Source organism: Bubalus bubalis, chromosome 4 (genome assembly GCF_019923935.1).
Source record: "Bubalus bubalis isolate 160015118507 breed Murrah chromosome 4, NDDB_SH_1, whole genome shotgun sequence".
Taxonomy (NCBI): Eukaryota; Metazoa; Chordata; class Mammalia; order Artiodactyla; family Bovidae; genus Bubalus; species Bubalus bubalis.
In genome coordinates this window covers 77535348-77552432 of record NC_059160.1, presented here as the reverse complement: position 1 = coordinate 77552432, position 17085 = coordinate 77535348, and the positions used below count along the sequence as shown (strand labels likewise).

Below are 17085 nucleotides of genomic sequence, written 5' to 3'. Positions count from 1 at the left end.
TATTTAACTTATATGCAGAGTACATCATAAGAAACGCTGAGCTGGAAGAAGCACAAGCTGGAATCAAGATTGCCGGAAGGAATATCAATAACCTCAGATATACAGATGACACCACCCTTATGGCAGAAAGTGAAGAGGAACTAAAAAACCTCTTGATGAAAGTGAAAGAAGATAGTGAAAAAGTTGGCTTAAAGCTCAACATTCAGAAAACTGAGATCATGGCATCTGGTCCCATCACTTCATGGCAAATAGATGAGGAAAGAGTGGAAACAGTGTCAGACTTTATTTTTTTGGGCTTCAAAATTACTGCAGATGGTGATTGCAGCCATGAAATTAAAAGACACTTACTCCTTGGAAGGAAAGTTATGACCAACCTAGATAGCATATTGAAAAGCAGAGACATTACTTTGCCAACAAAGGTCTGTCTAGTCAAGGCTATGGTTTTTATAGGGGTCATGTATGGATGTGAGAGTTGGACTGTGAAGAAAGCTGAGCACCGAAGAGTTGATGCTTTTGAACTGTGGTGTTGGAGAAGACTCTTGAGAGTCCCTTGGACTGCAAGAAGATCCAACCAGTCCATCCTAAAGGAGATCAGTCCTGGGTGTTCATTGGAAAGAGTGATGCTAAAGCTGAAACTCCAGTACTTTGGCCACCTGATGCGAAGAGTTGACTCATTGGAAAAGACCCTGATGCTGGGGGGGATTGGGGCAGGAGGAGAAGGGGACGAGAGGATGAGATGACTGGATGGCATCACCAACTCGATGGATATGAGTTTTGGTAAACTCTAGGAGTTGGTGATGGACAAGGAGGCCTGTGTGCTGCAATTCATGGGGTCTCAAAGAGTCAGACATGACTGAGCAACTGAACTGAACTGAACTGATTGACCTGGAAACTTCAAAGAATGCTTCTTTTGGTTATTGCTTCACTATTCTTATCTCTGTGATCTGAAACTGCTAACTCCCCATGCCCAGAGTAATTATTTGAATTCTGTTTGTCAGAAGGTGTTGAAGTGATAACCTTTGCAGGGTACTGAGTGACTGTAAGGACAAAGCAGCAGTTTAACGTGACCATACTCCTTGGCACACAGGCAGACAGCAAGTGCTTCTGTGACAAAACTTCAACATGACCCCAGATCAAAAACTTACTTTTATAAGATATGATAGATATCCTTTCTAAATTTTTAGTTTGGGGACAAAATTAACAGTTTAGCCTTATGAAATTAGATTTTACTCTGTGTAGCTAAGTAATATAAACCAAATCTGCATGCTAATTCACCCAAACATTAATTCATTCACATGAGTTGAAGTAGGTCATTTTGCCATATGTAGTTACATTTATATTTCTATTTCAGGCTTTTCTTTTTGTAAAATAAGATATTTCCATGCCTTATTTCCTAACTATTATCTAACAGGTATTTACAAAATGAATAACAGTACATGTGAAACTAATTGCAAATTCACTGCCCAGTCATTGCTGTTAACATGCAAATCCACTTTAAGTGTTGTGTCATATACCTAATTCCTATAACTATACATCAGTTCACAAAATATGGCTTCTTCTACACAACTCTTCAGTATAATTTGCTTATCATTGCTTAATGGAGTAAATGAAACCATATTTTGCCCATCATGAAGAGACATCTGTGAGAATATTATTCTTGGTAAAATTGTATCAATTTAACAAATAATGCTTGCAAAAGTTGATGTTGCTTGTATTTTGTGAGTAATTCAATAGTTGTTTAGTATTATCTAGTTCATTTCAGAGAGAAGCTCATGTAACCTAATATTTTTTCTTTCCTGTCAGACATGAAAGCTAAAGTAAAGGGTGACAGTTATTTTGGTTGTATAAGTATTCTGTTCAGCATTATGGGTTAAAGACAAACTGACTCTTACAGGTTTTTGATAAATATTCTCTCGGTTTGGTAACCACAATCTACTTGGCTACACCCCCACACCATCTGTTTTTATCCTCATAGTCTATAGGATGACAGCCAAAACTTTCTACAAACTCCAGGAGGATGTGCAAGAAAAAGTTCAATCACAAGAAATCCGAAAAAAACTGTTTTTTATCATTGAGTGTCATTGTTATTATATGGGTGTGTTAGTGGTGGGTTCTCTGGAAAAAAACCAAACCAATAGGAGGCATATCTAGATTTATTATAAAGAATTATCTCACATGGTTATGAAGGCCAGGAAATTCAAAAATCTGAAGTCAGCAATCCGAGACCTAGAGGTGTCGATGGTAGTTCCAGAATGAATGCGACGTCCCAAGAACAAGGAAAACCAATGGTGTAAGTTCTAAACGTCCAAGTCCAGGTCCTAAAGCAGAAGATGACCAATGTCCTAGCTTGAAGCTTATAAGCAGAAAGAGCAAATGCTCTCTTACTCAGCCTTTCTGTTGTATTCAGGACTGCACTGGATTGGATGAGGCCCATCCATGTGGGAAAGAGCAATCTGCTTTACTTAGTCCACAGATGCAATGTTAATCTCATCCAGAAACATCCTTACAGACATACCCAGGGTAACAGTCAACCAAAAATCTGGGTACCTTGTGAACAAATCAAATTAACATGTAAAATTAACCATCACGATGGGCAATCTAAGAGTGCAGAGTCAACCCTATCCATTTAAACCTAAGAAAACTGAACTCCAGAGATATAAAATGACAAAGTGACTACCCAACTCATATAATTAGTGGGAGATCCAGGATTATAACCTAAATCTTTATATTTTATAATATATAGTATATGCATCAACTATATATATATATATATATATATATTCATTCAAGTCTCATTCTTCTATACCACAGTAGTTCTTTTTAAAAATTGCCATTCAAACTAATTTAAATATAGTCTATGTTAATGAGTCCCATCTGTGTGTGTGTGTATGTGTGTGTGTGTGTGGAGAGGGAGAATATGCATGACTTAATAACTATGTGATCTTTGGGAAATCATTAATACTCTTGAGCTTCAGTTTCCTCATTAGTAAATGAGGACAATAATTGTACCTACCTCATGAATTTATTGCAAAGATTAACTAGGTCACTGTATTAAGGGTAAGCACTTCTAGTTACTGGAACATAGCAAGTGCCACCTAACCATTAGCTATTATTGGTAATGTTGATATAAAACCTTGTATTGTCGAATTTTGCCTTATTCCTCCCCTTAGCACCATCCTTCTCTGCCCCAATTACTAGGCCTAGTATGTCAGCTAGTTCCTGTTTCTCTATGATACTGTATCTCATTCGTAAGCACTCAAGGATTTCACAAGCAAACTGGACAGCCACAGCACGGAAAGAATAGCATGTCTGAAAAGTACCGGGCAAGGGGAAACTGGTTTAGACAACTTTGAAGAGGGAGGCAGTATTCAGGTATTTTATTATTCCTGTTCTTCTGTTGCTGAAGCTGAAGCTCCAATACTTTGGCCACCTGATGTGAAGAGGCAACTCATTGGAAAAGACCCTGATGCTGGAAAAGATTGAAAGCAAAAGGAGAAGGGGGCAGCAGAGGATGAGATGGTTAGATAGTATCACCGACTCAATGGACATGAACTTGAGCAAACTCCGGGAGATAGTGAAGGACAGAGGAGCCTGGCATGCTGCAGTCCATTGGGGTTGCAAAGAATTGGACACAACTTACTGACTGAACAACAACAGCAATTCTTTATTAGGTTTTGGATTTTTGCTTTAGCAAAAACAGCCAAACCAATGTGTGTAACCATATTCGTTTAAGTTTCCAAATGTGCAGTTTAGCAGCATATTCCAACCTGGGCATCATTTTCCAGATACTTGCTATACCTCCAAGTGGGCATTTAGAGAAACGAGAACTTATTAGGCTTTCCTTTATTTTGTTTGTATCATTGTGACCCTCAGCTTCTTCCTAATCACATGTTAAACAATATTATTCACAATGAGCTGCTAGTTAAAAGGACTGGCTGAGTGATCTGACAAGCTGCTCTCTGAGATTTTGCCTCATGACAAAGTGCTCGTGACGTGGGTTATTTGGGGTGCTGTAAATTTACATACCAGGGCTTGAACTGGGCTTATTTTATGAAAACCTACCTCTTTTTTGAAATGACTTACACGTCAAATATTTGAATTTTTTTTTCTTGTCAACAAGGATATTTTGCAATGTTTATTTCTGAGAAAGAGTTGACTTCTTGTTACTTAGCAAAATGTTAAGATATTTATGAAACCTATAAATATCCAGGAGAACATGTGTTAATATATCCATGGTATGAAAAAATTAGTGCTATATCATCCCTAATGACAAAGAAATATAAATATCACACCTGGACATTGTTTATTATAAGAAGTGCATATTAATTTCTTCAATGGCTCTCAACTTCTTTCATACATGATCTTACTGAGATTCAATATGTGAAGATAAACTTTTATTTTAAAGGAACTAAATTTGTGATGCTTGACCTCAGTCACAATCTTTAACTTCTGATGAGGAATTAAGAACAATTATAAATAATACCTGGTGTGTTGTGTCTAGATTTGTGCATGTTTTATTTAATGCAGGTGCATATAACATGGACTTCCTAGATGGCTCAGTGATGGAGAATCCACCTGCAAATGCAGGAGACACAGGAGACATGAATCTAGGTTAGGAATATCCCCGGGAGGAAGAAATGGTAACCCGTATTTTTGCCTGGAAAATCCATGAACAGAGGAGCCTGGTGGGCTACAGTCCATAGGGTCACAAAGAGTCAAACACAATTGAGTGACTGAGCACGCATGCATGCACATATAACACACATGATGTGCATAATATTCACTACATATAGACACAGACACATGGCTAAGTTGTGTAATTGGGTCTATAAGTACACTGGAGTGCTCTTTGAAGATAAAATTAGTGTTCAGGTATGGTTAGAATGATAAGTGGACCCTACACTTTTCTCCTCCTGATTGAAAGGTTCAGTTCAGTTCAGTTGCTCAATCGTGTCCAACTCTTTGCAACCCCATGAATCGCAGCACGCCAGGCCTCCCTGTCCATCACCAATTCCCGGAGTTCACTCAGACTCATGTGCATCAAGTTGGTGATGCCATCCAGCCATCTCATCCTCTGTCATCCCCTTCTCCTCCTGCCCCTAATCCCTCCCAGCATCAGGGTCTTTTCCAATGAGTAAACTCTTTGCATAAGGTGGCCAAAGTACTGGAGCTTAAGTCTTAGCATCAGTCCTTCCGATGAACATCCAGGACAGATCTCCTTTAGGATGGACTGGTTGGATCTCCTTGCAGTCCAAGGGACTCTCAAGAGTCTTCTCCAACACCACAGTTCAAAAGCATCAACTCTTCGGTGCTCAGCTTTCTTCACAGTCCAACTCTCACATCCATACATGACCACAGGAAAAACCATAGCCTTGACTAGATGGACGTTTGTTGGCAACATAATATCTCTGCTTTTTAATATGCTATCTAGGTTGGTCATAATTTTCCTTCCAAGGAATAAGAGTCTTTTAATTTCATGGCTGCAATCACCATCTGCAGTGATTTTGGAAAAATCACCAAAAAAATAAAGTCTGACACTGTTTCCACTGTTTCCCCATCTATTTCCCATGAAGTGATGGGACCAGATGCCATGATCTTAGTTTTCTGAATGTTGAGCTTTAAGCCAACTTTTTCACTCTGCTCTTTCACTTTCATCAAGAGGCTTTTTAGTTTCTCTTCACTTTCTGCCATAAGGGTGGTGTCATCTGCATATCTGAGGTTATTGATATTTCTCCTGGCAATCTTTTGATTCCAGCTTGTGCTTCTTCGAGCCCAGTGTTTCTCATGATGTACTCTGCATAGAAGTTAAATAAGCAGGGTGACAATATACAGCCTTGATGTACTCCTTTTCCTATTTGGAACTAGTCTGTTGTTCCATGTCCAGTTCTAACTGTTGCTTCCTGACCTGCATATAGGTTTCTCAAGAGGCAGGTCAGGTGGTCTGGTATGCCCATCTCTTTCAGAATTTCCCACAGTTTATTGTGATCCACACAGTCAAAGGCTTTGGCATAGTCAATAAAGCAGAAATAGATGTTTTTCTGGAACTCTCTTGCTTTTTCGATGATCCAGCAGATGTTGGCAATTTGATCTCTGGTTCCTCTGCCTTTTCTAAAACCAGCTTGAACATCTGGAAGTTCACAGTTCACGTGTTGCTGAAGCCTGGCTTGGAGAATTTTGAGCATTACTTTACTAGTGTGTGCAGCTGCTGCTGCTAAGTCGCTTCAGTCGTGTCCAACTCTGTGCGACCCCATAGACAGAGTGTGAGATGAGTGCAATTGTGCAGTAGTTTGAGCATTCTTTGGCATTGCCTTGAAAGGTTAGGTACCCTTAGAAGATGCTCTTGGAGCCTCTTATGCTTTCTTTACCAAGGTCTTTAGACAACTGTTTGTTATTTTTTATTTCCTTTCACTCTTTGGTATCTACTGTTTGCTTCCATTTGTCTGCTTAACAAAAAAATTGTTGAGTACCTACTTATGTGCAAGGAACTATGATGGACACTGGGTTAAACACAGCCAATCTGACTTACTCCTCAAATTGCTAACATTCAGACAAATATATAAAGTGAATACATAAGTGTAGTCATTAGAGATTAGAATAAGACCTATGAAAGAAACACAGAGACTGTGTTGAGGATGAGAATGAAGGGCTTCTCTAGATAAGATGATGAAAATGCCACCATGAAGATGGACACTTGAATCAGACCTGAAAGAGAGTAACGCAGAATTTCAAGATTTGGCAGAACAACATTATAAACAGAAGGAAGAGCCAGTAAAAAATCATTTGCAAAGCAGAGAGAATGCCAGTGTGGTGGGAGCATTGAAAAAAGAGGAAGATGAGATTAGTGAAGTGAGTTGAAGACAGTGTAGGGCTTTGTAGGCCAAGGTATGAAGTTGGAACTTTCTTCTAAAAAGGATGGGAAAGAATTTTTGTATGGAATAGATGTGACCTTATTTAGAGTTTTAAAGATCTTTCTTGATGCTCTGTGAAGAATGAATCGGAAAGGAGCAAGAATGGGAACAGGGATATTATGTCAGTGTACTACGATACAGATAATGGAAGTTTAAACTTGGTGTTGACAATAGAGATAGATCAAAACGGGAAGATTTCCTGTGTATCTGGAGGCAGAATGGAGAGATCTTGAGGACAGTGTGTGTGGTGGGTAAGAAAGTATTCACGGGTGCTTCAAGTTGTTATCTTGTGCAGTTGGATGGTTAGTAGTTCCAGTTACTAAGATGGGAAAGTTCGAAGAATAACGGGCTTAAGAACAGTCAGAATCTCAAATTCGGAATATTACATTTCAGATTCCTTTTGGATATGCAGATGGAGATACTGGGTAGCAGTTAGATATTGGAGTCTGTAGAACTTAGGGTAACGAGCTGGGCTGGAGATAGACATTTGGTAAACATCAGCACATCAAGAGTGTGCAAAGCCTAGGGCTATGTAATAGTTCCTAAAGTAAGAGTAAGATAGAAAATAGAAGATGTCCAGGAAGGAACCCTAAGGTCCATCATCATTTTGAAGCTGGGCAGAAGAAAAGTCAGCAAAGAAAATGAGAAGGAAAATCATGGATGTCAAAGAAAAGTTGAGAGAATACGATGCCACAGAAGCTAAGAGAAGAAAGTTTCAAGAAGGAAAGAATAGTCAACTGTGCCAAAGAGCTTCTGAAAATTAGATTAGAATATATAAGTGTCTATTAGACCTGACAATGTGGAGGTCGTTGATGATCTTAACAAGACTGGTTTTTTTCAGTTGTTGGGGTCAGTGTTAGATGCGAGTGTTTGAAGAATGAAATAGAGATAATAATGGGGCAAAGACTACAGAAGATTTGCTTGAAAGTATTGGGTTGGCCGAAAGATTCGTTCAGGTTTTTCCATAAGATCTTATAGAAAAACCCAAACAAACCTTTGGCTAACCAATGTTTCATGTGATGGGGAACAGAGAAATGGGACAATCAGTAGAGAAAGATATGGACTCTATGAAGATTTAATTTTCAAGATACATATTTATATATATGTATCTTATACACATTTATATGTTTATAGGAACAGTCCAGTACTGAGAAAGGAACTGATAATGCAGAAGACAGAAGAGGAAAAAAATTCTCAAGAACACAACAGGCGATGAGAGCATAAGTGGAGGGATTTGCCTTTGGAGCAGGAAAGGACTGCAGGGGGCAGAGGTGGAGCCTTAGTGACCATCGGATGTCCAGTGTATCCAGTGCTTGGCTTATGTTAGAAGTTCAGTAAATACTTACCGAGTGAACCAAGTAAACATCTGCCCTAAGACTAGGAAACCAAAAAGGCAGCAGACGCAAAGAAAAAGTGGAGAGAAAGAAAGCAAAGAGAAGGACGTGACATGTTCATACTCCTTCATCAGTTATTGCTTATTTTATAATACGTTCTTTATGATTCAGGTTAGACAACTTAGCCAAAAATTTTAAGAATTAAACTAAAATTTTTAAAAGTGGAGACTCAGCCTATGTAGTGTTTAGCTCCTTTAGTTCTTAGTTTACTTGGTGCCTAGTATGATCCCCTAACAATGTGAATTCTCAAATGCAAGAGGTGTGTTCTACCTCAGTAATTCATTTCCAGATGCGTGGCAAGAGCCTAACAAATTTGTTGTTCTGCATGTAATTTCCCTTAGTTTTCATGATTGTCTTCAGCACTGATAAAATTACAGATCATATTGAACAAAAACATATTTATAAATCACATAACCATTTTTACTTTGGAGGTACAGATTGGCACTTCGTAAGATCTAATTCATAGTCACAGAGTCAATGTTTTTCACAAGCCTAAGAAAACTGTCAAAAAAAAATCTGTATACTCTGATGAGGTTCAAATAAACACAGTTTTATTGTGCCTATATCAGGATGTTCAGATGAACTAGAAGACAGATCATTTGTTATTAAAATTTTTCTAAACACATTTTGAAATACAGGACTCAATAAAATATTTTTGGATACTTGTTGTTTAGCAGTTGCCATCCTCAAAATACATGGCAACCAGCAGTAGTCAAAAACAACACTGTAAAGAAACCATGTCAAATAAGATACATTTAGTACTTCAGATTTTTGTTTTCTTTTTATATTAGGAATGATTCTATTGATGTTAATAATTCATGATACTTTGTCAGTGCATTCGGAGTAAAGGAAATAGTAAATTTTGAGGTTCTCATTTTAGTTCTCTAATTTAACGTAATGCAAACAAATTATATATACACTCTAATGAAGTGTATGGATAATAAATGATGTGGCTATATTTTTACCATATGATAAAAACAAAATTGAAAAATAATATAGTCATAAGAATTCTGATGAGTTAATCACAAATGTCAGGCTTCCCTCATAGCACAGTTGGTAAAGAAATCTGCTTGCAATGCAGGAAACCTGGGTTCGATCCCTGGGTTGGGAAGATCCCCTGGAGAAGGAAACAGCTACCCACTCCAGTATTCTTGCCTGAAGAATCCCATGGACAGAGGAACCTGGCAGGCTACAGTCCATGGAATTGCAAGAGTTGGATACAACTTGGCGACTAAGCTTACCACCAATCACAAATGAGAATTTAGTCTCATACATTCAGTGGATGAGAATTTAGTTTAATTTATTCTGGAGTTACTGTGAAATTTTCATTTGTGGTCTGTGAGAAAATCATCAAAGATTTATCTCATCTCTTATTATTCTGTTGGAAGCTATTCCAACATACTGATTATTTGCTTGAACTTTCTAGAGGCTTTGAGTGGTTCATTATAATAGTTGTCATATTTAGAAACAATTTCAGCCTGGAAAATAAGTTTAATTTAATTTATATTTGGGGAGAGTAACAAAAGAACCCCTGAGGAAGTATCACTTAAACTGAGATCCAAATGATGAAAAAGAGTGAAGTAGTTGAAAAGTGACAGAGAATTGCATGTTGGAGTTTGTGGCAAACCAAAAATGTCTAAAGAAACCTGTATTACCCTCGCCTACCAGCACAGTGATAAGACCTGCGTTATAACAGTGATAACAGAGATTACGGATATTACACTTGCTGCTTGCCCCACCTTACACCTAAACTCTGACTACCACCTTAACTCCTACTTCTTCAGTTCTCCCACTTTCATATTTACTGAGACTCCCTGAAAGACATCAACCTTTTCTCATAAGCACAGTTCTTTTGGTTTTGCATAACACATGCAGGACAGATGTCTGCTGTCCTCACTCCTGGGGTCACCTGCTCTGGGGTTTCCTGGGCCTCCAAGTAGCCATAGCTGTTGGCAGCGGTGATATCTGCCTGTGTCTATATCGGGACTTCCTCTACTGATGCTGATGCCATTGATAGCTGCACTGAGGATGCTGTTGTCTGATTGCTACTGATACTTAAGGCCCCGTGTCTCTTGACTGAGGATGCGTGTGACCTGATTCGCTGCATGAGCCCTCCGTGGGCTGAAGCTCTGTTCTGTGTGACACCAAAGGAAGGGGATTTCTATACTGCCTCTCTTCTACCATGCTTGTGTGTTCCTTGGTAATGTATGTGCCCAAAATGATGTTCTGTTTTGTTGTTGTTCAGTCACTAAGTCGTGTCTGACTCTTCGTGACTCCATGGACTGCAGCACACCAGGCCTCCCTGTCCTTCACCATCTCCCAGAGCTTCCTCAGACTCATGTCCATTGAGTCAGTGATGCCATCCAACCATTTCATTTTTTCAAGCTTAATTTCCCCAGAGTTCTGGAACAAGTCTACCTAAATTCTTCTCTCCTCCTCTTCCATTTCACCCAAGTCCATTGCCCTTAAATCCCTCTCTTGCGACCCAACCCCCACTTCCCCAACTACATGTTTTTTTCCCCAAGAAGCTTCTTAAGCTCTCATGTAAATAGAGAAGACATACAGTTATTTCTAACTCATTGGTTTTCTCATTAAGCCAGATTTTCCTGAATCCTTAGATGCACACATCATTATTTGAAGCTGTGGTTCCTCTCATGATAGTTCTATATTTCTGGCAACTAAGTTCCTTGACCAACATCTTCTAGAAAAGATTTTTCAATCCTATGATTACATGTGGATTTTTAAAATTACATGTATGCTTCCAGAATGCTCATTTGGTGCCTATGAAGTGACCTAAAGACAACATATCTGGTTGAATTAGTCACCATCTCCTCCCTCATCTCTCCACTGTTAAATATTTCATTAGTAAGGAAATGTGATTATCTTATGAGATATTAGAGGAGTTAGTATGTGTATAAAACCCAGTATAAATTATAATCTTAATAATAGATACAGCAAGAAAGTTAACAGAGAGACAAAGCATCATTTTCCATAAGCAGAATTGATCTACCTTTGCTTGAGTCCTATAGAACAGCCCCATGACATAATAATAGAACAACTGAGGTTAGAGTAGGAGGAAGTCCTGGCTATGAGTTCTGGTTCTGCTGCTTTTTGTTCATCATTTAAGTTTTTTGAATTTTAGTATCCTTACCTGTGAAATAAAGACAAAAATATCTGCTCAGCTTAAAAATAGCAAAGTAATTAATAGTAATATTTATTGAATGCCTACTATGTTCCAGACAACATGATAATCATAGAAGCTTTATCTCAATCAGTCCCCTTAACAGCCCTCTAGGATGGGTACATGGAACACAAAAAGCTGCATATGGATGTTTATAGCAACTTTATTCATATTTGCCAAAACTTGGAAGCTAACTTGGAAGATATCCTTCAGTGGGTGAATGGATAAATAAAATTTGGTACATCCAGACAATTAAATACCATTCAAACCTCCCCTAAATATAATCATCTGAAATGCAGGAGACCCTGGTTCAATTCCTGGGTCAGGAAGATCCCCTAGAGAAGGGATAGGTTACCCACTCTAGTATTCTTGGGCCTCCCTGGTAGCTCAGATGGTAAAGAATGAGCCTGCAATTTGGGAGACCTGGTATCAATCCCTGGGTTGGGAAGATCCCCTGAAGGAGGGCATGGAACCCATTCCAGTATTCTTGCCTGGAGAACCCCATGGACAGAGGAGCCACCATGGGGTCACAAAGAGTCAGACACAACTGAGCGACTAAGCACACACACACAGCACAGTGCTAAAAGGAAATAAACCAGCAAGTCACTAAGAGACATGGAGGAAATTTAAATTCGTATCACTAAATGAAATAAGCCAATCTGAAAGGCTACAGACTATGATTCTAACTCTATGAGATTCTGGAAAAGGAAAAATATGGAGACAGTAAAAAGATCAGTGGTTAGGAATATGAGAAGGATGAATGGATGAAGCACAGAGGATTTTTATAGCAGTAAAAATACTCTGTGATATTATAATAGTGATTTCATGTCATTATTCATTTGTCAAAACTCATAGAATGTACAACACCAAGAATGAACCCTAATGTAAACTATGGACTTTAGATGATAGTGATGTGTCAATGACCTGACTGACCTGCCTCCTGAGAAATCTGTATACAGGTCACGAATCAACAGTTAAAACTGGATGTGGAACAACAGACTGGTTCCAAAGTACATCAAGGCTGTATTTATCACCCTGAGTATTTAACTTACATGCAGAGTACATTATGCAAAATGCCAGTCTGGATGAAGCACAAGCTGGAATCAAGATTACCGGGAGAAATATTAATAATCTCAGATACACAGATGACACCACCCTTATGGCAGAAAGTGAAGAAGAACTAAAGAGCCTCTTGATGAAAGTGAAAGAGGAGAGTGAAAAAGTTGGCATAAAACTCAACATTCAGAAAACGAAGATCATGGCATCTGGTTCCATCACTTCATGGCAAATAGATGCGAAAACAATGGAAACAGTAACAGACTTTATTTTAGGGGGACTCCAAAATCATTTCAGATGGTGACTGTAGCCATGAAATTAAAAGACGCTTGTTCCTTGGAAGAAAAGCTATGATCAAACTAGACAGCATATTTAAAAGCAGAGACATTACTTTGCCAACAAAGGTCCATCTAGTCAAAGCTATGGTTTTTCCAGTAGTCATATACGGATGCGAGAGTTGGACTATAAAGAAAGCTGAGCCACAAAAAATTGATACTTTTGAACTGTGGTGTTGGAGAAGATTCTTGAGAGTCCCTTGGACTGCAGGGAGATCCAACCAGTCAATCCTAAAGGAAATCAGTACTGAATATTCATTGGAAAGACTGATGCTGAAGCTGAAACTCCAATACTTTGGCCCCTTGATGGGAAGAACCGACTCATTGGAAAAGACCCTGATCCTGGGAAAGATCGAAGGCTGGAGGAGAGGGGCAAGAAGGGGAAGACAAAGGATGAGATGGTTGGATGGTATCACCAGCTCTATGGAAATGAGTTTGAGCAAGCTCCAGGAGTTGGTGATGGACAGGGAAGCCTGGCGTGCTGCAGTCCATGGGTTCTCAAAGAGTCAGACACAGCTGAGCGACTGAACTGAACTGAACTGATGTGTCAATGTAGGTTTATCAGTTGACAATCAGTGTACTATTCTGGGGTTCAAGTTCGGGGGAGAAATGTTTTTAATTGGGGAAGCTAGGGATGTGTGGGAGTAGGAGATATATGGAAAATCTTCACCTCAATTTTGCTATGAACCTAAAACTATTCTGAAAAATAGTCTTCAAAGTACTGACCTTGATAGTAGTTAAGTCACTACAGCAAAGTCTTCTGGTTATTAAGTGGAAGAGCTATGCTTCAGATTCAGACCCTCTGACTCTGAATTGCTGTACTTAATCTGGTGTGCTGTGCTGAATAGGAGATAATGTTCAAATGTACATGAATGATATTAACTCTGAAATCCCTGTGGTTTTTTCCCTCTGAGATATGTGGCTGAAGCTAGTCATTTCTCAAAAAGAACAACTGCATTTTCTGTAACTGTCACTGATGTCATTTCCCAACTACACATGGTGATTTTATATTTTAAAAATCTTGGGGATTAAGGATTTCAGTGGGTTCAGGGGAGGGAAGGCCTATTAAAAAATCTTGGGAATTAGTGCAACATTATAACTTTTGTTTCAAAAACCATTACTCACAATTATTTTAATGTCTTTGTATCACTTTACAAATCTTAATGTACTTATGTAGTTCTAAAACATACATACTTTGCATTTAGGGCTTCCCTGGTGGCTCAATGGTAAAGAATCCACCTCCAATGCTAGAGATGCAGGCTCGATCCCTGGGGCAGGAAGATCTCCTGAAGAAGGAAATGGCAACCCACTCCGGTATTCTTGTCTGGGAAATCCCTTGGACAGGAGCCTGGTCCTTTGGTCCATGGGGTTGCAAAGGAGTTGGACATGACTTAACGACTAAACAACAAGAACATTTTGCATTTATGCTTATCTAATCTTAAATTATGAATCTGCTTTATTCATTCAAAAGATATTTATTGAGCTTCTGCCATAAGCTAGGCATTGTCTAGACTGTGTGGTTAATCAGGAAGCAAAATAGCTATCTTGATTAATACTTCCTAGTTGGGAGAGAGTATTATATATCAATGATGAAAAGTGTTGTGAAATAAAAAGTAAGACAGGATAAGGAGGCGCAAGTAACAGGCAAGATGATATTTTAAAATAGTCTTATTTAAGGACGGCATCTCTGAAAAGGTAGTGTTTGAGTAGAGACCTGAGTAAAATGAGGGTGTGAGTCCTACATATATCTCAGGAAAAGAGTTTCTAACAGTGAGACAACAATGCAAAAGCTGTGAGCAGAGGAGGAGTTCTCTGTGTTGGGAGATCAGCAAGGAGATAAGAATGTCTGGGGTGAGATAAGAAGAAGAGTAGTAGAAGATGGTAGCTGGGGTGGAACAGATGGGGATGGAGGAGGGGAGGAAGTTTGCTATTAGGGAGATCAAGAAGGAACTCTAGACGGTTTTTATTTTTCCTCACAAATTTTTGGAGGTATAATTGAAAAATAGCACTGCATAAGTTTAAGGTGTGCAACATGATAATTTGACTTAGATACATCATTAAATGCTTGCCAAAAGTTTAGTGAACACCCATCATTTCATATAGGTACAAAGTGAAAGAAATAGAGAAAAAAATGTCTTCCTGCAATGAGAACTAAGATTTACTCTCTTAACTTTTGCATATAACACTGTTAATTATGTTTACTATGTTGTATATTACACCCCTATATTATCATAACTGGAAGTTTGTACCTTTTGACTACTTTTATTGAATTCCCCCTCCCCCTGCCCTCACCTCTGGTAACCACAAACTCAATCTCTTTTTTCATGAGTTTTAAAGTGTAGTTGACCAACAACACTATGACAGTTTGTGGTACACAGTATAGTGAAAATCGCTTAGTTGTGTCTGACTCTTTGCAACCCCATGGATTGTAGCCTGCCAGGCTCCTCTGTCCATGAAATTCTCCAGGCCAGAATACTGGAATGGATAGCTGTTCCCTTCTCCAGGGGAATCTTCCCAACCCAGGAATCAAACCCAGGTCTCTGGCATTGCAGGAGAATTGAGGTCTGGGCCCTCCAGTATAGAGAGGTCAGGAAGATGAAGAGAAGTGAGCAAAGGAGACTTGAAAAGGAGAGGTGGCGAATGAGATACAAAACTAAGAAAGTGTGGCATCATGGAACCCTGGTGAGGAAAGAACATCATGGACGAAGAATGAATCACCTGTGCCAAAGTCTGCTCATAGGTCAAGCAAGATGAAGATTGAGAACTGACCACTTGGTATGGCAATCCTGGCTTAATGTAGCAGGAGCCAATCTAGAAATAAAGGAGGTAGAATAGAGGGACCAAAAACAATAAACATGGACAATTCTTTTTAGAAGTTTGTTTAAAAGGAGCATAATGAAAAGGAGTGATAGCTGGACAAGGAGATCTTTCAATTTGACTTGTTTCACTAAGAGTCAGACATGACTGAGCAACTTCACTTTGACTTTTCACTTTCATGCACTGGATAAGGAAATGGCAACCCACTCCAGTGTTCTTGCCTGGAGAATCTCAGGGACAGGGGAGCCTGGTGGGTTGCCGTCCATGGGGTCACACAGAGTCCGACACGACTGAAGTGACTTAGCAGCAGCAGCAGCAGCAGCACTATAAGAAATGTAGCACATTCGAAGACAAATTCAGTTCAGTTCAGTTCAGTCGTGTCTGACTCTTTGCGACCCCATGAATTGCAAGAGGCATCAGAGGGCAGACACACAAACCATAATCACAGAAAACTAGTCAATCTAATCACGTGGGCCACAGCCTTGTCTAACTCAATGAAACTAAGCCATGCCCTGTGGGGCCACCCAAGATGGGCGGGTCATGGTGGAGAGGTCTGACAGAATGTGGTTCACTGGAGAAGGGAATGGCAAACCACTTCAGTATTCTTGCCTTGAGAACCCCATGAAGACAAATTAGAAAGACACAAAAGAGGGTGAGCTAATGATGCAGAAATGAGAAAGGGACGTATGCAATAATTACCTCCCATCGATGTACTATAATGTATTTATCCTTTCGCACCAATGTTCATTTAAGTTGCTTCTGATTTTTTACTATAATACTGCAAAGAGGGCTTCGCCGGTGGCTCAGCAGTAAAGTATCTGCCTGCAATGTAAGAGTTCCAAGAGACACGGGTTCAATCCCTAGGTTGCAAAGATCCCCTGAAGCAGAAAATGGCAACCCATTCCAGTCTTTCCAGTCTTCTTGCCTGGAAAATCCCACGGACCGAGAAGCCTGGAGGGCCCTACCCATGGGGTTGCAAAGAGTTAAATACAACTGAGGGCACACACACACATACTGCAAAGAAAATCTTTTTGTCTGTTTCTTTTTTATTCATGGAAATCATTTCCTTAAGATAAATATGCAGGGAGGGAATTACTGGATCAAAGATCATGAGCATTTTTAAGAACCTTGATGGTGCCCCATTGCTTTAAAAAATCAATTTCCTGTTCTACTCATAATGTATAAATGGTTAAGATTTATTTCAATCTTGCTTGCATTATCTTGTGGCCATAGCTCATGGAATCCCCATACTGTTGCAACAGCGTTTTTTCTTACAAAGTGTTACCTTCTTAAAGACAGAAATCATACCTTAAAATTATCTTCATTCCCTCCTATTTTTTAAACCAAATATTTCACTTATAATAATAAAAACAATCATTTATCTGATATCCCTC

At 39.1% G+C, this 17085-nt stretch overlaps 1 protein-coding gene across 2 annotated transcripts in view; it reads left to right on the top strand.

Annotated features, from left to right (window-relative positions):
- PTPRR (protein tyrosine phosphatase receptor type R) overlaps positions 1-17085 on the top strand; it is a 268902-nt gene that overhangs the window by 109940 nt on the left and 141877 nt on the right. The window lies entirely within an intron of this gene.